We start from the raw sequence: 25819 nt of genomic DNA on the forward strand, positions 1-25819 counted from the left end.
TTGTGAGTGATCACATATACGAGTGGATTGAACAAATGCTTAGAAAAAGAATCACAATTTCAACAATTGATTCAATAACGCTATCCCCTTATGCAAGAGGGAGTTCTGTCTCCGCTACTATTGATGGTGGTACTGAACGACATCCTATGGATCTCAACAAAGGTGGAGTGAAAGTAGTATCATATGCAGATGATGTAGTGGTGGCGGTATCAGGTCTCATCCCCTCAACGCTTAGTGAAATACTAGAGGGAGCTTTGCTCAGGCTAAACACCTGGGCCACAAAAAGCAGTCAGACTCAAAGAGTACGGCTACTGGAGGGTGCTGCGGCACGGCCAGAGCGGTATTCTTGAAAAGCTTATCGAATCAGGGAATACATACCTCCTACGAAAGATTTCAAGGTGAAGTTTCCTTCTAGACGTAATTGGAGTAGGGGGCAGGATAGGTGTGGGTCTGCAAAACATTAGAAAGGAACTGCGTAGGAGCTTGAAAAGCATACAGCATCAAAAACAGTCAGAGATTTCCAATGTGCGCTAAGCTCGGCGGCCGAGTTAATGGATATCTCTCCCATCAGAGTTCCCGGTCATAGGAACACCCGGAAATGAGGGGGCTGATTGATGACTTGTCTATGGCCGGAGCATATTTTGATGAATCCGAAGAAGAGACAACAGGGAACTGCATCTGGAATTCACACGTTGGAAAAACCTTCAAACTTGAAAAATTGCGGGAAACATATAGCCGCATTATGACCAGCCAAAGCCAGAAGAACGTTTAAAGAGGTCAAGGAAAGATATAGTCAAATTAACAACCCTCGGTGCCGTAACTGTAATCTTTAGGGAATTAAAGAAACGGTCCTACACTATATTTGTGAGTGCCCTGCAATGGCACGAATAAGGCAGAATACACTCGGAAGTTTTTCCATCCAAAATCTTGGGGATCTCTCCAAATTCACCATTACTAACCTAAAAAGATTCATCGGAAAATTCAAATGATTTGACGAAACTAACGAATCATGGGAGCAGATAAAATCAAGGGTCATACAGAAAGCATACCAAAATGGTGCTTTCAGCACTAATTGGATCCTGGTCATGTATTCAGGTGACTCTTCTACCAAACAACCAACATGAGTACTGAACAGTTATCTAGAGGTATCTACTTATATATGTATGTTTGTATGTTAATAAAACTACATCAGCAAACTTTATAGCGTCAGTCAAAGATCTAAACCTTATCAAACAAGGATTCATACATCATACGAATGATCATTGTGATCCTTACTTATGTAGATTTGCTAGCCTGTTAACCTAAGCCTCTCTATTAACTTTTCGCTAGCCAGAAATTGCAAAGCTTATTTAAATTGTATGCGATTTCGGCTCAACTAATTCGTTTCAGTTTTATCCTCCACACAACTGTTTCCCTAACGAACAATCCTTTCATTTCCTTGCGTCATGCTTTGAACACAACATTGGTAAGCCAATTTATTTGGCTTTAAGTTGCGCATCAACTACGTCACAGGATTTATTTGCTTTTCCAAACACTTTTCTGCTTGTAAGCTCTGATGTCCAAATTCGAGTGCAGCGCATATACTACGGGCGATTATGTAACGCTAGATGCATACATGTACATACATGCCAACAAATGTAAAAAAAAAACAAATATACATACATACACACTTGCATATGAACAACTCAACTCTCATCTCTAATGTCGCTGCCAGTTTGTGGCATATTGAGTGTATCCTTAAGGCAAACAGACAGTTGGTAGACAAATAGCCGACCAACTAGACAGTGTGATAAGCCCAACCAGATAACGGACAGGCGACGGAGAAACTAGAAAGTCGTACGAAAGCGCACATTGAGGACATGACACGAGGATGAACAGCTGCATGGAAATGGCGTATTCAAGGCTAAGGCGGCAATGCAATGTAAGGTAAGGATGCGGCTGGGTAGGAGTGCATTTAGACAAGCAGTCACTTAGTAGATATCTAGGCTTGAAGATAGATAAACAAGACGGCACACACACACATACTCATGGGCATACATACGTACATACATATGTACATCAAAGCAAGTAGACAATCAAATTGGTTGCTGTCTGCCATCCATTAAGCGAACCCGGTCAATGTCTTTGCCAATGCCGTAGACAAATGATTTCTATTTAATTTCAAATTTATTACGACAATAAACAAAATAAATGTGGTTATAAATATTTGTGGTTTTTTTTTGGGTTTATTTAATTGTTTTTGGTAATATTTTTGCAAGTTTTCTGCATAATTTCGTTCAATTATTTGCAAAGAATTGCAAGTCCTTAATTGTACTTTGGAAGTAAAAGGAATTTGGACGAAATAAAAGTGAAAACCCTGGAATTTGTTGTTAATAAAATCAGAAAATTGCCTTGAAAAACTGAATGAATGCATACGAAAGAGATTTAATTGCTAGAAAAAATTAACAGGTTGGCAGAACTATGAATACTTGGAGTCCCAGTTACTGTCAAAATTCGAAAATTTTTAAAGTTTTTTTAGAGCCCTGGAATGTTTTCAAACATAGCACGTCGATGAAGTTATAAGGCACAAAATTACTCAAAAGAAAATCTATTGCTTTGGAACTAAAACATGATTAAAATTTGTTATACCTTTTTCTTAAATATATTATGAGCGTTGCAGTTTAACGGTCCGAAAATTTCTCTATAACCAATAATTTTTATTAAAACCCTTTGGTCGTTTAACAAATGACCTTGGGCTGAAGTATATGAAATTTAGAACCGCAATAGTCAAATGGAGGAAGTCTACGTGCAGAAGATTTAACATTATCTTCCATTAGGGTGACACGGGAACCATCGGGCACTCTATGCCTCGATAACTCAACAAATTTTAAAAACTTTGTGAATTTAGCTAACTCGATACATTTCAGTTAGTCGATAAATTTCGACAAATCGATACGTATTGATAACTCAATTTATTTCAAAAAGACTAAATTCCGACGAATCTACAAAATTAGATAACTCTGCAAATTTCGATAACCATCGATAAATTTAAATAACTGTGCAGAACTGGATAAATTTCGACAAGTCAAAAGTTAAACATTTCTCGATATATGTCGATAACTGCATTTTGATAGCTCCATAAATTTCCGTATTTATCGACAAATTTTGATAACTCGATATAATATGGTACTTCGGTACATTTCGATAAATCGATAAATATTGATAACTCGATAAATTCATGTAATTCTAGAAGTTTAGACAACCCAATATGCTTTGAAAATTTAACCCATAAACCGACTATCAAATTTCGATAAATTAACAAATATCGATAACTCGATAGATTTGAAAGAACTCGATACTTTACGAATACTCGATAAATTTCGTTAACTTGTTAAACTTCGATAACACTCGATAAATATTGATTATTCGATAAATAGCATGAAAAATAAAATTTCATTAACTTGAAAAATTTCAATAATATGATAAATTTTTACAACTGGATTACTATCTGTATATTTCGTCAACTTAATTTCTGCGTCTCGATACATTTTGATAACTTAATGCATTTCGATAACTTAATAAACATGCATGATCCGATAAATATAAACTTTGGTGAAAAAGAACTTTATAAGTTTCGATAATTAAATTTCTCATGACTGGAAATATTTCGGCGCGAATTCGCAAAGGAGAGAGACCACTGGCGAACCTTTTTGTCTCGGCCCAAACCAAGCAAACGATTGTAGTGCCAAATAAGAACAAGAAGGATATATTTCGATTCTTATCGAAAAATTTCAATAAATTTTCGTAACCTTGTAGTTACATTAATTCTTATGTATATCGCGTATTCTCATTGCTTTCATTTCAGTCTCTGTCTTCAATTTCGCCTTCAGCATTTCTTTCTTAATCTTTATTACAAAGTTGCATTTAAGGAGTGTTATTCGTATGTACTACATGGCGTATGAGTAACATTCCTTCCTGCTCTTATTTCATACAAAAAAAAAAAAGCTTGCCCTTTTTTATTTATCCATCAATTTCCTCCATGAGTAGCTTGATTTTTTTGTAACAGAAAAGGCTTCAACACAAATGGAAAAAATTGACATAGAATCTGTTATTTTTTTAATTTTTTTCCTGCTCAAATTTTAGCTTTTTTCTTATTTTCATAAATAAAAAAAAAAAAAACAAAAAAAAAATCTGAGGGTTGCCAGCGTACTTTTGCCTTTTGAATCCCTATTCCTCTTGCTATGCCCAGCTCTATTCCTATCTTTATCAAATTAATGTTTTTATGCCTATCTATATCCCATTTCCTACCTCTATTCCTTTACCAATTTCAAATACCTATTCCTTTTGGTTTTCTTATTCCAATCCATATCTGTATTCCTATCCATATACTATGTATTCCAGTTCCTATTCCTCTCGTTATTCTTATTCCTATACCAATTCCAATCCATGTTCCTATTTCTATCTCTATTCCCCTACGAATTTCATTTCCTATTCCCTTGATTTTCCTATCCCTATCTCTTTTCCCATTCCTATTCCAGCCCATATTTCTATCTTTATTCCTATATTTTTATCCCTAAATATTCATATTCCTATTCTTATTTCGCTAGTTACCATTGTCAAGGGTATTTGATTTGATTTTGTTTACAACAATTCTCCTGTATTTTGATTTTTTTAAATTCTATGCATTTTCATTTCAACTGTGTCTCGCTAAGCGCCTAAAAGGCGTTTTCATTTATTTATTTTTTCTTATGCCATTCTCTTCTTCTCCCTATTACATTCCTTTGAAAGTAATTTCCGCCTAAACCTTAAAACCACAATAAAAGCAAAGTCAAAGCTAATACTTTTCCTGTAATGGCACACAATGTTCTACACACGCAGCCAGACAGCCCAGTTACCGCATAAGAGCGCCCTGAAGCATGCTGCTGCAAATGGGCTAAGAGTCATATGGAAAAGCCGGCCAAAGCTCCATCATAAGCTTTAAATAATTCAAATTTTAAATGTCACCCCAACGTAATAAAATTTATGATTTTTGCAATGTACAGGTGCGGGGTTGAGGTGAGGTTAAGTTGCTGAGATTTTTACAGATTTACACAGCAATGACGGCTAGCTCTCGACACCTTAGCGAGGTGTGCTGCTGCCGTTGGGAATGCGCGCATTTGGGACATTTGCTTCATTTTACTGCCGCCGGTAGGTAGACTTAAAGCCGCCGCGGCAAAAGTGGTTTGGAAGCAAAAATGCGCGACTCGGTGACATTTTAGTGCTTTGAGTCAAATAAGCGCATTGGGTGTACTCACAGATTTTTTATATCACAGTTGTGCAACTTAATATTAAAATCTGCTACAGGTTGGCGGAAAGTTGTTGATTAAGTGAAAAAAGCTTGAAAGCATAGATCGACAGAGAGGTGAGTGCTAAGTGTTTTCAGCGAGCGTTGCAGTGATGGAAAAGTAGGTGCAATTGTTACTTTTTGCGATACCAGCACTCCGTTTAAGGTAAACTAAGCAAAATAACACTTCAAGAAACCGTTCGTTATGATTTTTTATTGTTGGCTGTGCCAAATCGCAGCTACTTTGGTCGCTGTTGGTCACTGGCACTCGTCACCAGGAAATGCAAGGCTCCGAAATAGTCAAAGCCTAAGCTGGATGGTGTAGCCCCCAGGTGAAGAAAAGCAGCAAGTACCGCAGAATAAAACTAGAAAGTAAGCTATGATGGCGTCTCAATGTGGAGGACTGGGCAAAGAAGATCTCCGTGGCATTATATGCATGCAAAAATATGATGTGCTGCACCTGGGGCTTATGATCTTCTTTTTCTCACTGGATCTTCACGGCGATAGTCAGTCCGATACTATTCCTTTGGGTATTTGTTTGGTGGACAGCATTGGAGAAAAAAAGTTAAGAGAATAGAAAGTGTATATAGGCTTCAATGATCGGCATGACAGGGACACTTACGACTAAACCAACGGCAGCATTTTACACCCTGTTGCAACTCTTGCCGGCGGACCCAAAAGCCATGAATATAAAGGCATGAATATAGCATATAGTAGGCCTTGTGCAACGGATCAGTATGTGTGCAGGTCTTGCGGTTGTATAGCGGCAACTTCACTTAGACGGATTGACTATGTATTCCGGATCTGCACTTTGGGGCGAACTTCGAAGCCACTATAGAGGTTGACGGCTGACGTGAGGGCATAAAGAGTGCTGGCCTTCTGAATCTCTATATGGACGGATCGATGATGGAGATGGAGAAGGCCGTAGAGGCGGCAGTTGTATATGGGCCATAAGGAGGGCGGCGGAGCTACAGCAATTAAACAAATATGTAAGCAGGTGAATCTATATATCGACAGTCAGGCTGCGATAAAGGCGCCACTATCGTTAGGGCAGCTCTCAATTTGCTACATGCCAATAGTGGCGTACATCTGTACTGGGTTGCAGGACACATCGGCGTCCCGGGCAACGAGGAAGTCGGCAGGCTTGCCAAAGAGGTTGCTTTGTCAGAAATTACTTGTCCATAAACTAGAAGGCGTGGAACAAAAGGCACGGCTGTAAGGTGTTCAGTATTATGTGCAGGGCGTATGCCATGAAGCGCACGAAGTTTCTTCCTTTTCTCAATAGGGAGGACGTTAGGCCACTGGCATAGCACGCCTTTAAATGGCTCTGACTAATGATGCGGTCTGTAGAAAATGCAAAAACAAGAGACAGTGGAGAACATCCTCTGTTAGTATCCCGCCCATAGCAGACTGCTGATTAGTCTGCCTGGGGGCAGATGTTCTACCTAATCTGGGTGCGGCCATCAAGGTATGGTGAAACATGGTGTTCCAGTTTGCCAAAGGGACTGCGGTGCGCTTCATCATTGCTCCAGGTACGCAGTGATGAGCTGTCCAAAGTGCTGGCCAGCATACCTAACTTAACCTGATTGAGCCAAGCTGGCGCTCAAATTCAACAAAAGGTATACAGCGAATATTTCAGTTTAAAACATCTGAGTGCAGAACTGAGCGGAAAGTGATTCACCTCTTCTAAAACATGGTTTTGTCTTAAACTGCTCGAAGAAATTACTTCCAATGTCAATTCCTGTAGCCAAATTTGTTTAATGTGAGTCCAAATGTTGATGCGGAATCGAAGCGAGAGGTTCTTCTACTAAATATAAAAAATTTCTGTAGACAAAGACGCACTTTAAGGTACATTTTTCCGCATATTTGGTACAATTTGAACATTTCACTTTCCATCCCTGCAACGTTGTGTGCCTTGCATTCGCAAACAGTCAAAGTGGCGCCCAGCATAACCATCGAACGTGTGGCCGTCAAAATCTTGGCCGTGCGGTTACGGAAACTTAATTCGAAGGCGTATTTATTATTTATGTGTTTTATGTCGACGCTGTACATAGACATTTTCTCAGGTGTTGAGTAAAGCCTCGTAGTTTCCGCTGTGGTTTGGAGAATATTTTTTCTTGAGTTTATTTTTAAGTGTGACATTCCCGCGCACACCTTTAGGTATTTGATTCATTTTGTAAAATGCCTTTAGTATTAATTTAATATTTTTTGGCGTCATAAAAATTGGCCACAAGGCGTGCTGAAAGTAATCCGAAGTTGCAAAGATTTTCAATTACTTTGCGCGCGTGATTTATAGCCAATTTTGGTGGGTGCTATGGGAAAATTATGTTATTTCTTTGCCACTCAAAATCATGGCTTCAGTTTTGGAAATGGTATAAATTTGTTAGAGAGTATAAAATGAATATAAAGACTTGAAAGCTAAATGCAACACAGGTATAAAATATTGGTGCTTCGAAAGCAACTCTGAAGCGTGATGACATTTCCAGTGTGTATTGTTCAAGTTAAAAGGTGGACACTGAAGATTTCTTAATGCCTTAATTAGCCTTTGATGCGGCTGTCCACTAATTAATCATTATTTGTTGAGGAACCCCTTTACTGCGACTGAAGCATTTCACTTTTACGTCAAAATTAGGCACATATTCCACGAGATCGCCTATCAAGAGCTCAGCATGCTTATCGTAAAGGAAGGTCGGTAGAAACCGCCCTACAGACAGTTGTGAGGTGGATAGAAGAAGCCTTCACACACAAAGATTTTGCCATAGCTTCCCTGTGGGGAAAATCTGTAGTTTTGAACTTCGCCATATAACTGTTTTGCATGCAAACAACGGGCGAATTTAACACAGCGATGTCATAAAAAATTGGAAATTGTCCCCCGCTGCATTACCTTTTCTATAGTTCAGAACCAGTCCTAAATTCGACATATGGCATCTAGTTTGCTTTGCACCCCATTTTCTATAGTTCAGAACCAGTTGTAAACGAAAAATGTAACAAGATGTTTTCTTTTTGGGTTACCATGGTAGCAATTTTTAATTATTTGCAAATAACTGCATTTTCAATCTGAAATCAAATATGTTTGAATGAATGTAAATTAAATTGTGCATTTGAACAAACTATGAAAAAGCATCTGCGACGTGCAGTCTGAAAGCGTATTTGAACGAAAAACTCGCCAAGCAAAAATCTATATAAAGTAAACAAGCCCCCCCGCTGCATCCCTTTTTCAGTAGTTTCGAACTAGTTAAAAATTCGCCAGATGAGATCTCGTTCGTTCAGCATCCCTTTTTCTATAGCTTTGAACCAGTTATAAATTCGTCATTTTAGATATAGATTTCTAAAATTGTTTTTTAAAAGTACCACATACCGCTGCTTTTGAACTTGTGGCGATCTAGTTACTATCGAACTGGTTCGTTTTTGGCGATAAAGATCTAGTACATAACTACAAATTTGGTTCACCAGTTCGGAGTTTCCCTACAGGGTTGCTGCTTGACAAAACTGTCATGGCCATATGGGGCAGCGTTTGCTTGCATCGCACGGTGAATAGGGACAACCCGTAGGGAGGTGCCATCTCACCCTTGTTCTGGGTCGTGGTGATGAACTATCTACTAGAGGAGCTAGAAAAATACGGATGTCGGGTAAATGGCTACGCATACCATGTTGCACTTACTGGGGGGCCAAAAGTGGCCTCGCCATCAATCCCAGTAAGACTGAACTGGTCTTATTCACTAGAAAATATGAAGTCCCAAACGCTCTCTTTTCCTCAGTTAGAGATCAGCACTTACGGCTGTCTGACAAAGTCTAATACCTGAGCTTGATCCTTGACAGAAAGTTGCCGTAGAGGCCAAACATCGAGCAGAGGGCATCAGTTGCCTTATGCTGCTATAAAGGAGCTATTGGAAAGAGATGGGGTAAAGTTGTCTATTGGCTCTACGAGACCGTAGTCAAGCGAATAATGTTTTATGGCGCTTTAGCCTGATGGAACTCACTTGCTAAGCAGCTGTAGCACGTACAACGGGCGGTTTTAATTGGTACTATTAGTGGGTCACTGCTTACTACCTTTCGATGGTGCAGGCAAAATTGTCGCGGAGCGAACAGCTCCAAGATCCAAGACACTCTGGACTTCGAGGGGGCTTCGATTTCAACCCTGTTCGCACAGATTACAGCGCTTGCGAAATGGCTTCTAGGAGATTCTTCTCTGCCCACTTTCCCTATAGGGATCATTGGGCCGGGCGAACTTCTTCACGTATGGATTGAAACTGGACGGCAGGGTTGGTGGTGGGGTCTTCTGTCGAGAGCTTCCCATCATCACTCAGTACAAGCTTTCGGACTTCTACAGTGTATTCCAGGCGAAACTGACTGCAATCAAGGAGGCGGTAGAGTCACTACTCCGTAGGGCGATGACAGTCATGGAGGCTATCAGGGCCTTAAAAGTCTTGTAGGTGCGATCTAACTTGGCAAAGGAATGTCTGATCTCCTTCCCGGTCGCGCCGGAATACATCTGTAATTAGGCCTATTTAGGTTGCGGGTCACAGCGACATTGCGGGGAACTGTGTGGCTGACGAATTGGCTAGGAGAGGTACTCGTTAAACTTTACCGCACCACTTGTGGCACACTCATGGATAGCTGGACCTCATGTTAGCTCAGCGAGCGCTCGGTGAATGCCAGGACATGCGCGATTGCAAGGTTTTATCTATTAAGTTTTGGGTACTATTCAGCATGTGGTATCACAAAGGAAAATCGCCTAATTATCTAAGTGAGCATCTGATACATGGGGCTGCCACCTTAACTAATCTAACCTAACCTGGGAAGACATTTTACGAAAGCCAACCAACTCTTCCCTGCACACGTATAGCCATACATAAATAAATATTTATCACATTCGTAACTCCTGATTACCCTTCAAATACGTGGCAATATACAATTCGCATTAATAATAACTAGCTAATTACTTTAAAATCTATCTTCACAAGTAATAATTTTATTAAATAGCTAGAGTGTAGTGTGTGCGTTTGTAAGCATTTGCAATAAGCTCTATTCGTCACTTATTCAAACAAACTTCGCACAAGAGCCAGCCACTTATCAATTGTCATCAGTTTCATAGTCTAACAAAATCAATCATCGACGACTAATTTGTATTAATTTGCGGCATTTGCAAGTGATTTCCTCTTAAGCCTACTATGTGGATTTAAAGCATAAGTGCAGAAGCCCAGCCGCTCAACTATAAAGTTTGTATACGTATGTATATGAGGACATACATCTTGCAAGTATGAACATATGTATGTATGTATGTAGATATATGTAGTTACAACAATGAAATTCATGCAGGTAATTAACTAAAGTATTTCTAGAATTTTCAATTGTTCGCAGTTTGAAGTGCTTCAGTATCTTCTAACTACGTATGGGACGTATGGGTGTTCTTTTTTGCAACAAAGCACGCAAAGTTCCAAGTACTTGTAAATGGTACAAGCAAAAGAAAAGGTTGTGTGTGGATTGGACGCGGGACCCACGGTACTGATTTCAAATTGGCCGCAATGGTCGGTATCGGGAAGGTCCGTTAAAATTTTGCGCGCGGGAAGGGACCAAAATCCTTTCCTGACAATTCCTACCTTAGGTCCAATTTCAGATGGCCTATTTAAGTAGAGATTGTTGCTTAACTTCAAAAATTGATTTTCATATCATACATTTAATCTGCGCTTAAATGCCAATATTGGTAAACTGTGCCTTAGACGGTCCCAAGACCGTTTTGTGAAAACAGTAGGGAAGTCAGGGGGATTTGGCATTGCCAGGGTACGAGCTTCACAACCCCCCGGCTACCCTAGTAAAAGGCTACCAATCCTGAGTCGGTTGGAGCCTGAATTGGAAGAAGAGTCTTCGGCTTTCGAAAGTAATACCAAAGACTTTAAAAATGGAACCACAGGGAGTAGGGGCCCCCTTAGTATCCTATATTTACTATGGCTTACCCTTGGTTGCGGCCCTTCGGGGAGTAACGTGGTGGTGGTGGTTTAATAACCAAATGCGGGTGAACTCGAAAGTGTTCCATGTGGAATTGCATTTCAACCGGGTGCCGGGATCCCGAAGAACGGCAGAGATTTTGTAGGTGTTGCGAAGCGGTCTCCTAGGAAAGCCGGTTTTTACTGCGCAATCCGTGCATCGTGCAATGCAAGACTTCGAGAATACCCCTATTCTCTAACTAGAAAACTACGATTTAAATTGCGTTGAATTTTTACTATCCACAAACAGCTATGTTGCCGGATATGATTTTTGAGTTGTTCCTCTTGTTGTATATGTAGGAGCTTGAAATGGACTCATAAGGCATGTCCCCTCCTTATTCGCTGTTCCCATATTCTCGAGCCATGTATTAATCCAGACCACCGAATGACAACACTTGTGAAAATGCCTTTGTTATAATAAGTGGCTTGGAAATTCAGACTAGGTTTACCTTTTCGATGAACTTAGTAATTTATGTAGAGTTTTGGTCTTAGCATCCCAATGTGGGCTAACTCGATTACACGAATAGCTGTCTCAAACGTATACTTTCTTTGCTATTTATAAGCCGTTTGCAATTATTTCACCATTGAAAGTTTGAAACTTTGAAAAAGGTGCAACTAACTTTAGAATCGACTTAATTTCGACTACGAAGTTGCCCATTTTCTTTAAAATTCCAAGGCTTCAAGTTGCCTATGTAGAAAATGAATGATATGAATATGAGTTACTCGAATTTGGAACCAAAAAACACTTAATATTCAGGTAAACAGGACACTGTAGACCAGTGATTCTCAAAGTGGTACAGGTGTGACCCCCACAGAATCCCGGGAGCTCGACGGGGGTCTACGTTGGCATCAAAAAAAAATATGGGGGTCCATGAGTTGTAAGTGGGGGTCTACGAAAATTTATCTGGTTTCGATAGTAAAGAACCAAAATGGTTGTTTGATAGCTTAATTGGTTAACTTAAATTTTTTTGAGTGTTGTATAGTACTCTTGACGCACGGCTGCATTTACCGTCACTTTGTGTTTTCATACACTCACTGATGGCTCCAAAACCGACGCTGGGTCATGATCGGGGGCCTTTTTCAAAGTTAATGTGGATAAGCTTCACTTTTCTGTTGGGGAATATGCTTCGGTCTTCCATGCTGGGGTAATTGCTATCCTGAAAGCCATGGACTACGTGGTGGAACATAGGTAGAGGGGAAGGAGTTTACGTGTCTGCAGTGGCAACCAAGCTGGACTTAAGGCATGGCCTGACCAATGCTAACTACTACTTCCAAACTTTTTTAAGTGTTTTAAGTTTTGTGCTTTAAAAATGCGAGTGACGAATATTTTTCGCCTCACTTTAAAACTCGGAGCGATAAAAACTAAAATGATGCCATCAACACAAATAAACTATTTTACATATACTCCACGTGCAAAATCATGAGTGAGCCGAACATTTGATGAGTTTATGGTGAAGATAATGTAAATAACGCTCTTAAAAAATGTAACTCCTCACAGCGGCAGTTATTATTTTGATGGATTTCGAGCTCTATTTTTTAAAACCTACAAGTGTGTGATCACATTATTTTAATAAATAGAAATAAAAAATAATATAAAGAAAATATTTTTGTTTTATTTTGGCCACTCCGATTTTAGTTTTTGAATTCACCCGCGTGGCAAATTTACATAGTTCGATTTAATTTCCACATTTAATTTTTTTACGAGCTTTGGGAATATTCAGAAATGTATCAGCAGGGGGTCAACCGGTACCAGTAAATTCCTAAAAAAAAGTTTTGGAACCTCTGCTGTAGACAAACAATAGCTTCCTGAAATTAATTAATTATATCTAAGGTCAAAGTGCCCACTGGTGCTCAATTAAATAAGCCGATAAAGAGCAAATACGCATGCGTACTTACGTATTTACATACATATGTTTACATGTGAAAATCGCATTTACATATATACATACAACTGTATAAAGTGCCACGACCAATTACAGGTACAGAAAAGTTCACCATATACATAAGTGGCAAGCGACAGTTTACCACTCGCATTATAAGAGTGTTGATAGCAAAGTTTTGTGGTATTAAATACGTTTATGGAAAATTTAAATGGCATAAATTAACACTGCAAAGCGCTGCCAATTTGAATGACACTCAAAAGTAATAAAAGGGAACAAATATGAAAACATACATACATACACACTATTAACAATTTGAGCGCCCACACATGACATGTGATTGCAGCAGTTTCCTGCTGCAGCCGAAATGATAGGATATGCTTGTGCATGTGTATGTAGTTTTTCATACAGAGTTCAAACGTTACCACTTACCACACTCCAACTATTGTATGTATGTATATATGTATATAGAGTGCAAATATGTAATTCGTTTCAATGACTTCGAGTGCCAACAAGATAAGAAACTTGAAATCGTATTAAGTACTATTGTAGTCGATTTTAGAGTGTCTAACTGCAAGGCTGTCTGTTGACTACACACGCATGCACATATGTACATACATATGTAAAGGAGCACATGCATATTCATATGCACATACACTCAAAAAAGTGCATGTAAAACGACTACTGCAAAGTGTTTATTTTTCAACCAGAATCTGTTCAAGTATACGCACAAGATGTTCAAGATTTGATTTTGAACATGAGTGGTTTAAAATTTACACATAAATATACGCATGAATTGTTTAAAATTACAAACATTTTGAAAGTAAAAATATATTTTTTACAAATAATAAATACTAAGTGCCAGGGGCGCATGCCGGAATATATTTTTTGGGGGAAAGGATTTATACTTCTAAATATAGTATATCATCAGAAAATACTGAAAATTCGCTCTTTAAAATACATTTATGCAAGTTTTATGTAAAGTATGAAATAAATAAACTTTTTAAAGTTTCTTAAATTGCATTTTATTTACATAAAATTTACAAAGAACTCGGATATTTTCAACCAGCTTCAAAAAAGGGGAGGTTATCAATTGTTCGGAGTATTTTTACTCATTTTATTTATTCCACCGCATAACTTTGCACCGCGTGAACCGATTCCAATAATTCTTTCTTTACCGGAAAGATGGTACCTTAGGGGTCGTCCCGTAATTTGGTTTAGATCCGATCATTAAATCATGAAAAAATTAACAGTTAAAGATGCACTCAACTTTCAAAAGTAATACAAAATTTTACAAAAGAATTTTAATATAAATGAATTAATTAATTTCACGAAATTTTTACACTGTTTTATTCATTTTCGCCGATTTCTGGTTTCTCATTTTTTAATACTTCGAATAACGAAAATTTAACTGTACTTGTATTTTTATCATGTAGCTCATTTTGGTGGAACGAATTCGAAGTTAGTAAATTAAATGTTCGAATGCTTATTAAGTACATATCAGTGGTAAACTAGGTTGTAAAGTGTAAAAAGCAACAGTAAGTGAGTATGCATTGCATATTTATTTATTTTTAGGACAATGTTTTCATTCGCAGTTAAACTTTAAAGAGCTCTCAGGAAAGAAGAAAAATTCTTACAAAATGACGCACAAGAAATGGGAAAGAAATTTTTTTCTATCAAAATTTCTTAAATCATAATAAATTTAACCCCAAAACCCACCCCTTGTGTGCGCTACGTGACAAATTTGATATGTAAAAGTAAACAGAGAGTGTTTAATTTTGCACACACTAGGAGAGGAAACTGGTTACACCTCTTTATATGCGTAAATTTAAACGAAGATTTTTAGAGGAAATTTCAAACATTTTATGTGTAAACTGTGAAAATGTGAAAAATAAATGTTTAAAGCTCAAAATTTAAATTTGAATTGTGTAAATTTGCATTCATTTAGAGAGGAAACTGGTTACCTATCTTAATATGCGCAAATTTAAACAAAATTTTTTTTAGAGTGTAGTAAGTACTGGCAAGGCGTGGCATAGTGGCTTGTCCTCGGCCTTGCATCCTTGTAGTACTTACTTAGTTTGCTGCAGTTTGGCCATACGAGTACCTCCACTTGCAGTTGCGACTGCCAAATGGCGCTTTGGTAGTAATTAGTGGAAAATTGTGTGAGAGAATGCTTAAATTTGCTTTTAATTAGAAACAGCCAGCCTGTGAGCGTTGATAGAATTTGCCAGTGTGTGTAATTGCATTAGCTGCTGCAAGCATGAGCATGCCTTACACGGCGTACATTGCCTCTTTGTATGCAGTGAGTTTTGATTGTTTGTCGCAACAGCTAGTGTAATGGTGTGTGTGTACTAGTGTGTGTGTACTTACATATGAATGTTGCGCGATTAATGCCTACGAATGTGTGCGGAAATACCCTGCAGGACTTGAGCAAGGGCGATTAGGAATCCATTTTGAATAAAAAATAGGATTATGAATAACAAAAGCTAAAAACAGTGTGATAATCGATAACTCAAAGGATAAAATATATCGATAAAGATATATAAAAAATATCTATTAAATATAAAAAATCTCACGACTTCTTTTTTTTAGTGTCACTCCCTTCTTTCGTCAGAACAAAAGACGCTAAAGCGCTCTGCTTGCATTTATTTCCATCAATGGAGCTACAGAAACAATAATTTTAGCTTTAAAACGTTTACTTGGTTGAAAAAGTACCGAAATTACTCATTTTTTCATTGACACTCGAAAATATCATAATGAATTTTTTTTTTTAAATAACTTTGGGAAGTTTTCAAATAGAATGTTTATATTAGAGGCAATGGAAGTTGGCATCAAACACAACGAATCTGTTAAGTTTCAAAAGTGTGCCATCAAAATAAAAAAACGGCAGCGTGCAGTTCTTTTGTAATTTTTGAAATGTAAGGATTTTTTGATTTTAAAAGTTAAAGATACCTCAAAATGTTAACATTAAATGGTGAAAATATTCTTCTAGTCCAAATGAACAAATCTAAAGTATCAAGATTAGTGTTCCACCAAATGAAACAAAAAATCACGTTCATTATAAGATGGCGATGATTTGCGAAACAAAAATTCCCATTTTACAAGTTTTATTCGCACACTAGAAATTCATTATAAAATTGTTAGATACATGAAGAAATTAATATGTATATATGTATATACGCGAAGAATACCTTTCGAAAAATATTGCACGTTATTATTTAGCTAGATTTAAATAAAATGATTTTCATTTAAACCGTGCGAGTAGATGTGTTAGCTGCATGTGCATGGGGGTGCATACGTTACATACACTACTACGGGTATATGAGAAAGAGTTGCTAATTTATTTTTTTTAGTATATTTTTTTTAAGTTTTCATTTAAATACAATTTCGTGATGGAATATTGCTCTTTGACCAGAACTGAAGATAATGCATTGTCCAAGATAAGTGTGCCACCATTTTCGACCAAGAACATGTTTCTTTCAAATATTGAATAACTCGTGAGTTTTGCTCATATGTATGTATAAATAGTTAATTTTCAGTTAAAAAATCAGGGTCCAGCGTATTTTACTAATTGCTCTAAAAACGGCCTTGACACCAACGATGACTATACGTTCCTAGGGGGGGTTTGTAAACACACAAGTATATGGGGGAGGCCTATGTAAATTTCTTCTCATTGACAATTTACTGCAACTGCGCATACAAGAGAATGACATCGCTGCAATCTTTACTGTCTTCATTTGAATTCGCAATCCAAACTGTGTTAAAATTTGTGTGTATATATGAACGAATAAATGAATTTTGTTTAAAGAATGTTGAGTTCTGTCAATTAAGTGCATTGAATTCAAATACACGGAAAAAAATCATTGGCATTCTTTTTTCACCATGAGACAAGTTTGGAATGATAGACATCAGTGATTTTAATAGGACAGAGTTTTAAAACACAAATGTGCTTAATATTGGATATGGTGGATATTGAACGAATTTTTTAAGGTCAATTTATCGATAATGATTTTGAAGAATGTATCGATAAATACATATCGCTAATGAAGTCGATTAACTACTGATAACTATCAGTAGATATTAATTTCTATAGAAATTTCGATAAATATTTTTATAACGATATCATTCGATATATCGATAATGTATATAAATATACATCGCTAATGAAATCAATTAACTACCGATTACTAGAAATTTCGATAAATAAATCGATATATGATTCGATAACATCCTTCGTTTTTTTAAATCCCAAATTTGGAAAGAGCCGAATTAATTACGATTTTCGTATAAGTAGATTACTCCAATCTAAGGGAAGAAGGGGAATATGCTTAGTAACTTTCCGAAACTAAAGGTGAGGTCAGTCGATAACTCAGTTATTTTACAATAGTGAGCGCGGAAGCGGAAGTGGTCATAAAACGGGAATCGTTGAAGGAAAGTTACAATTTGGCCACACAGAAAACCGAAAAAATTTCCAAAAGCTTACTTCCGAGTAAAATATCCACGTCATAAATATGGCCAATTTCTGACATCGAGATTTTAGCATAGATTTTGACAGCATTCGGATACTTTTCAGCGAATGTCCACAAATATTTTGAATGGGGAGTCTATATATCCGGAGAAATTGTTTCAGACCAAAACTTTATTGATATATTTTGAGGCGAAAATTGTCTAATGCTATTTAAAATTTTCGGACCTCCTTTTGATGTTTTCTAACTTGCCTGGTTTTACTCTTGACCTTTTTGTGATTCATGCTGTGTTTTGATACTGTGAAGATTTTATTGAAATTATTTCCGACTTTTCGTTTTTCGTGGGCGCTCTTCGGTTTTGTCCATGCCTTATTTGTGGCTTTTTGGGATTTCGAGAGAAGTTTTAGATTTGCATTACTTTCAACAAAGTCAAATTAAAAGTAAAAAAAACATAACTTTTTATCGCTGGGAATGTCGCAATTCTGCATAATTATATTACAACATATAAAATATTTTCACCGGGCATTTTAAAATCTTTTTTTTTTATATTCTATTCCAAACAAAAATTTTTATGAAAACTATTTTTGAATAGGGCTGTCACTTGTAAAACTAGCAGAAAAATTATATCTGCACAACTAACCAAACAAAAAGCACGATAACCAAAGCATTTTTCTTTTTAATATTCTCGACAAAAAGGTTTTTAAAAAGGGTTTTCACTTAACAAAGTACACCTGTGTAACCTGTAGGATTACGAAAAAAAAGTTGCTGTATATTGAAATAATATCCCTAATACTTTTTAGGTTTATTCAATAAAGTTTTCCCTACTTGACCTTCAAATGACCTTAAAACAGAAATTTGTTTTATATTGTAAACTAGTGTTATCTAACTTAAGGTAAAAGAAATGTGCAATTATTAAAATTTTCTGTGAAAATTTTTATTTTTAACCAAAACTATCACACATGAAAATTTAATAAATTACATATGTATGTATATACAGCGGCGGTTAAAGATGAATGAATGGTGTTTCGTTTTACTAATATTTACAATGTTTTTCAAGCTATAATTTTTCTGCGCTTCACTTGGTATGGGTTCCGGGGCACCGGAACATATCAGGCAATGAAAAAGCGGACGAACTTACAAGAGAGGGCATCTCCGCTCCACTGTCGCAATCCCGGAAAGGTTTAGGCATGCCGCTCGCTACTTGCAAGCTCATTCGAAGGGATCTGTCTCTTAAACTAGCAGGGGGACAGATGGCATAGCCTCACCAATTGCAACAACATGAAGTTTGCATGACCAAAGTGGGACAAAAAGCGGTCGAAGGACCTTCTCATGCTGAGCAGCGGGGACCTAGCCGCAGCTGTGGGTCTGCTAACAGGCCATGTTGCTATTGGAAGGCACGCGGAGAGGTTAGGGGTCTCCCATAACGACTTCTGCAGAAGCTGCAGGAATGAAGAAGAGCCTGAAACCTTGCGGCACCTGTTATGCCATTGCCCCACATTTTGTAGAAGAAGACAAAAATGTTTGGGTTCAGGATTCTTTGAGGACCGTACCGACATAGCCCAGGTAGGCATATGGCAACTTCTGAGTTTCGTGAAATCCACACGATGGTTTGAGTGTGGGGGGGGGGGGGGGTCTAAGGATCCGCATGGTATCACAACGGGCCCACAACCAAGGGCCTCTGTGTGCTGGTGGGGTCACTGGCAGCCACTTTAATAATAGCGTAGTGCGGTATTACCTAATATTGCATTAAATAAACATAATTTGAGCGCACCTAATTTGTCAAACGAATATCAATACACTTACTAACACTAAAGATCGATATGACATGCTTGGAATGTCATCGTTCTGTGTAACTGAGACTCGCCAGCATAGTTTTAAATTACATTTCCGTCATTGTTTGTTGCCAGTGTACGCTTTGAGACATTTAAGTAATAGCAGTTGGTTGGTTACATTGAATAATGAATGCATAAATACATGTGTGGTTGTAGGCGCGTGTATTTGTATATGTAGGTGTGCATTTTAGTGTTGAATCGGGAATTTGACAGGATGTTACAGAAAATGCAAATAAGTAAGTGTGGCATGCAACGGGACTTGAACGGAGAGGCTGGTGACACACGTTGAAGCTTAGGCGACAGGCGTGTTTGATTACAGTAATGCAGTCTATACACATACATATAAACTATATGTTTAGCATGCATACAAACACCTGCTAAAACTGCATTTACACGTAGCCAGGCATGTCAGCTTACCGAACCAGTGTATGCTTGCAACACGTGCAGCTACATAAGTTCGCATGGGCAAACGGCCAGCCTGTCGCGCATCTGCATATGCATTTTGCATACGAAATGAAAAGCGTGTGTGACAACCGGGGAGCGAGAGTTGCTTGGTTGGTTGGTTGGTGTAAGGGCGATTTACATGCAGGCGACATGTAAAGGAAGATGCATATATATGTTTATATAAAGGTACATATGTATATACATATATGCACACCACTGTATTTGCTACTTAAGCATCTTTAAATTCCTACTCACTGCTTGGCAGCATACTCAAGTGACTGTTAATCAATATTTAAAGTGGCTTACAGTTCGAGCCACGATTGCAAATACAAATACAATTAAACACACTCACACCTAAGCGATAAGTGGCATACATAGGTGTATGTAGGTGTATACGCAAATATTTGCTATGCAACCTAAAGCGGTTTGCCACAAATTTTCCGCTTTCTCATTCCAGCCGATTAGCCATTAGTTAATTATAATCTTGTGTTATTCATTAGCTAGTAATTTTGCTCTTGATTCATATGCAATGTAAACAAACAAATATTAATTAAATATGCATTGAAGTGAATTTAAGTGCATAAATATTTGCACACAAAAATTTCGAAAGCCATTGAATAGTCATTGCTGTTCACAATTTAGTTTAAGTAGCCGCAATTTGTATGTTTGTTGACTTTTGAAAATTCCTTTCTTTACCTTTAAATTCACTCCACCTACAACCCAAAGAATTCACACACCTCTCATGTCTCTGCACGCTAGCATATGCTCTTGCTCTCCCTTGCTCGTTCTTCGCTTTATTATTTGCCAGTTATTCGAAGGTCTTCCCAATTTTTCCCCACCACCTTTTAACTTTCAGCAGCTTTGCATAATTTAGTCGTTTATATTCGTTGTCATTACCTTTCGTCGCTTTGCTTACCTTTCACTGTTCTGCTCTTATCAGTTGGCGCGTCGTTCTGCAATTGGCAATTAATTATACACTCACCTTTCCACTTTCACTGCCAAATTGCCTCTTTTTGTCTCGCTTTTTTTTTAATCACATTTTCTTTTCACTTCACTCGTTTACTCTAGACAGCTTTTCGTAGCCGTTATCTATTTTCAGGCGCTTAAACGTTAACCATCTGACATTTTTTCGAATGACCATCTCTTTGCTATCGTTTGCTTTTCTAATAGTACTTCAGAAAGCGTCTAATATATTTCAGAAATCATCGAGTGTACTTCAGATTAGTCAAAAGTACTTCAGAAACCGTTAATTGGATTTCACATTAGTCAATTGTATTTCAGAAACCAAAAAAGTGTACTTCAGATTTGTAAAACGTACTTCAGGAGCCTAAAAATGTACTTCAGATTAGTCAATTGTATTTCAGAAACCAAAAAAAGTGTACTTCAGAAACCGAAAAATGTACTTCAGATTAGTCAATTGTATTTCAGAAACCAAAAAGGTGTGCTTCAGAAGCCGAAAAATGTACTTCAGACTAATAAATTGAAATTCATACACCGCAAAATGTACTTCGGAAACCACTTTTGTAACTGTACTTCAGGTGTTAAAGCAGCGCTCTACAATCCATTTAACATTACAGTTCACTTCTTCCAATGTAGAGACTTTGCCCCAAATCCTTCGCTTTTGAGAATATTGAAATAACCCGTAATTATTTCTCTGAATGTGATATAGCCCTTGAGCAAACTTTATGAAAAAGATGTTTGCACGACAAAAGGAGAACTAGTATGTAAATACATATGTATGTATATAGGGCGTTCTTGAAAAGTTTTTGGAGATAGGGCTTTTTCGAACTGACTGCCAAGATAGGCCGATCTTCCACTCAGCAGTCGATATAGGTTTTCGCTTCATGCTGATTTTAAAAAAAACGGAACTATTCTGGACGTCCTTTTCACAAAATATATACACTTTATTAATTAAAAAAAAAGCAATTATTATATAGTAATTGCTTCAATTGCAAAAAATCGCAATCGTATATATGAATATATATAATACAAGCATAATGCCATTTATTAACGTTTAGTATTTACATACTAATACTTTGCATAAAATTACTTGTAATATATATGTATGAATACATTTATGTATATTTTTTTGCATGGCTTATATCGAACATTTTATTTTTTTACTTTCATTCAATTATGATTTGTTGCGCCTAAAAGAATTGACTTCTTAAAAAAAAAAAAAACATAAAAAAAATTATTTAAAAGGAGATCCAGGATAAGTGTGTTATTTGTCGAATAAGTATGAAGCGAAAGGCTATATTCCGCCTATTACCATGCAAACATCTCCTGCATGAAGTTTGTGGATGGGAGATTTTAAATTCAGGATTTTGTCCGATTTGCAGACAATGAATTACTGGTAATATATCTCTTACAACCAACTACCCAAATTAATTTTAATAGTTTATGTATGTATTTATATGTATATGATTTAAATTTTATTGATTAACGTAGTAACTGAAGCTATCGAGCGCAAAAACTACAAGGTCTATTCGGATCAGGATAGTAGCAGAGTCGTGCAAGCAGCAAATAAGAATGACGATTGGATAAGTTTGGCAGGATCTTTGGGCGTGAAACTGTATACACATGGGTGACCTCTGGCAAAGATAAAATGCTCAAAAGAGGAGGAGTAAAAGCAAAGTCCCTTGCCGTGGAAGATGTGGACGCTATTTTAAATTGGCTGGAGGAGAACTGCACTTTGACACTAAAACAAATAAGAATTTAAGTGTGCAATGCCTTCCAGGGCAGGTTGTGTACGATTAAAAATGTAAACCACCAGCCAGCGACCATGAACAGTGTCATAAATAAGGCAAAACGTGCCGAATATGTAAGAGCTTTAAATACTTTTATACAAGCTGGAAAATAAATAATATATATTGACGAAAGAAATTTTAATTTGTTCTGCCATCGCACATGGGGTCGTGCACGCTTTGGATGTAGAGCAGTTCAGATGCTACCAGCCGCGCGTGGGCCGAACATTCATCTTATCGGAGCTATAGCCACAAGCGGAATAATAGCAGTGGAGCGCCGACGCGGATCCTTTAAAGCTGCGAATGCATGCAATTGGATACAAACTGTCCGTCAGAGGTGGGTTGAGATTGTTGCCCACCTCGGGGATTTAAATGTGGTGTGAATTTATATACAAACAAGCTGAAGAAAGATGAAGTCAAAGTAGGACTTGCCGAATTTCCAGGCAGACGTGGCCTAAATGGGATCGCGAGAGGTCACGAAGGGTATACTCTCTAAGAAGAGAGGTTATATGTATCTAACATTGTGGGGGCGCTGACCGGGCAATGTCTATTAGGCAAGCATGCATAAAGGATTTCCGAAGATGTTGCAGTGGCTGTAAGGACTACGAAGAGAAGTAGACAGTCTCACATCTCCTGCATAAATGCCCCGCACTGTGTTGAAGCAGGCTGTGTCGTCTGGGTTCGCTGTTCCTGGCCGACCTTACGGAGATTTGAAACACCGATGCAAGATTCACCAGCGACACGTAGTGGTTCAACAGTGAGGGAGGATAAGAGTGAACTAAAACTGTGGAAACACAGTGGGCCTTCTATCAATGATCAATGAACTTTGCTTTGCTTGGGAGTTTAATAGTGGTTGCCGTAATTTTTATTTCAAAAAATGCTCAAAACTTTTGGCATAGCTACTTAAGGCTTTCTCCTGCCATTTAAATAGTTTTGACTCTGCCCTCCTCACCTTCAATATTTACTACTAAGTGCTCTGTAATCTAAATAGAAAGTGTGTGAAAAAAACATAATGACCATTGAAATAGAGCTTTTGACTATCGCAACTATCGCCAGCGAAACTCTCTAATGCGAACCAATATCAAGAAGTCTACTTATTTGTTACGAAGCTAATAAAAAAATACATATGTATATTACATCAGTATTTATTTGAATATTTTGCGCTGACTTTACAAGAGTCATCCATAATTTTTTTCCGCACACACTTACACATACATATGTATGCAGCAAGGAAGTATTTCTAGTATTAGTGAATATGAGCAACTAACCTCAACTAACCCGCATCATTGCCTGCAAATGCATAAAAACTAACGATGATCCGAACAAATATTTCTCATGCAAAATTACACTCGCAACATATGTCACGAATATATAAATGCAATGGCGGTACACATCCTTTATTTCTGCGTACAGATACTTATATTTGCGCTGTAGCTGTCTCAAAGAAAAGAATAAGCGAAAGAAATCACTGAAAGATAATAACCAGAAGGATTTGAAAGGCAAAAAATCACCGCAATAAAAATGAAAGGGCGAGCAGACTGCAAGTGGACGAAGCCAGATTAACTGGCAGCTTGCATGCGAAGGAGGATATGAAAAAAAAAAAAGAAATATTGCATCTATGTATGTATGTATGTAACTAGCTATTGAATATAAATGGTGACCGAAAAATGTTGAATAAAAGTACTCGAATAAAGGAAAGCTGCCAAGCTAAACGTATGCGCTGCAGTGACAGCAAAATAAAATGCAAATGTTACTCATACGCAATGGCATGCGACGACGCGCAGAGCCAAAAGAGTTGCGGACATAAGCGGATTGTATGGAAATATAGATGTAAGCAATGCGACAGAAAAGAAATAGAAATGATAGCCATTGAGTGGGATGAATGTAGGATCAAGGAAAATTTAGTGCAAGCTTTAGTCAAAGAATGAAGATTTCCAGAGAAGAAGAAGAACTATGTATTCTACTTAGTTGAAGAGGAGCACAAAGCAGTGCAATGCACATTCCTTATTGACTTTTGGCAATAACTGTGCACTTTTTTAAGGCAAAATTGGTTCAACGCGTCGCAAGTGTGCATACAATCATACATACTCAGCTTTATATGTATGCAAATGTGAGTGCACTCTGCAGCCGACTGAATGCAAATTGACTGTAAAAAGATTGTATGCATCTATTTTATGGCGCAGTGCTGCAAAATATGCAACGTTTTGTGCCAAATCTTTGGCTATTTTGTTTGCAACAGCAAAAATATGCGACAAAGCGCTTGTCTACTGTTGCGCGAGCCTTATTTATGGATGCAAGCAAACAAATCATATGTAGCTTTATGCGCACACATACAGACATACTTATTCTATATTTTCTCAGCAGTCAAGCAGCGATGCATTGAATGCTATGCGCATATCTGCACACATAAAAATTTTTGCATATTTGCTCATATTTCAAATGGTGAACACACGGTATGTACATATGCAAATGCTGCTTGTTAGAGAGCTGCATGAAGACTTTTGGAGTATACGTGATGAGAGTGAGATTTTAGCCGCGCGCGTCTATATAAAATCTATAGCATGCTTTCTAAAGCATATGTCGCGAGATATAACTGCTTTGAAGACATATTTGGGATGGTTACGGAGAAGAAGAAAATAAATCAGAGGAAGCAGTTATTTATTCACAAATAAATAATAACTAGCCGGCCTCGTTTGCGCGAGGCTCCGACACATGTTGAATGTGTACATATGTAAGTATGTATGTATGTACATATACGTATTTGTAGAAAGTAAAAAAAAAATAAAACCTTATTGCACTCCTAACGGCCAAGCCCTTTAATTTGACACCTCACTTTTTAGTTCAACGAACAGCCCACGTCTTATAATTTTTCGCAAACGTGGCAACACTCTTCGAAAAAATAGAACCTTATTGCACTTCCGGTGACCATACCCTTCCACTAGGTAACTCAGTTTTTAGTCCAACGCACGGTGCAGATTTTATTATTTTTAAAAAGGTGGCAACCCTACTCAAAAAACAATACATTACTGAACATTTAGAGGCCAAGCCCTTTCGTTTGACGCCTCATCTTTTTTCATTTAGGATTAATCATTTAATCATTTTTAAGAGAGATGGCAACCTTATAGAAATTCTACGTACCAACGACAGTACCCTTATCGATACAG

This window comes from Rhagoletis pomonella, unplaced genomic scaffold (genome assembly GCF_013731165.1).
Source record: "Rhagoletis pomonella isolate Grant_MI unplaced genomic scaffold, Rhpom_1.0 Rhpom_scaffold_00003, whole genome shotgun sequence".
Lineage (NCBI taxonomy): Eukaryota > Metazoa > Arthropoda > Insecta > Diptera > Tephritidae > Rhagoletis > Rhagoletis pomonella.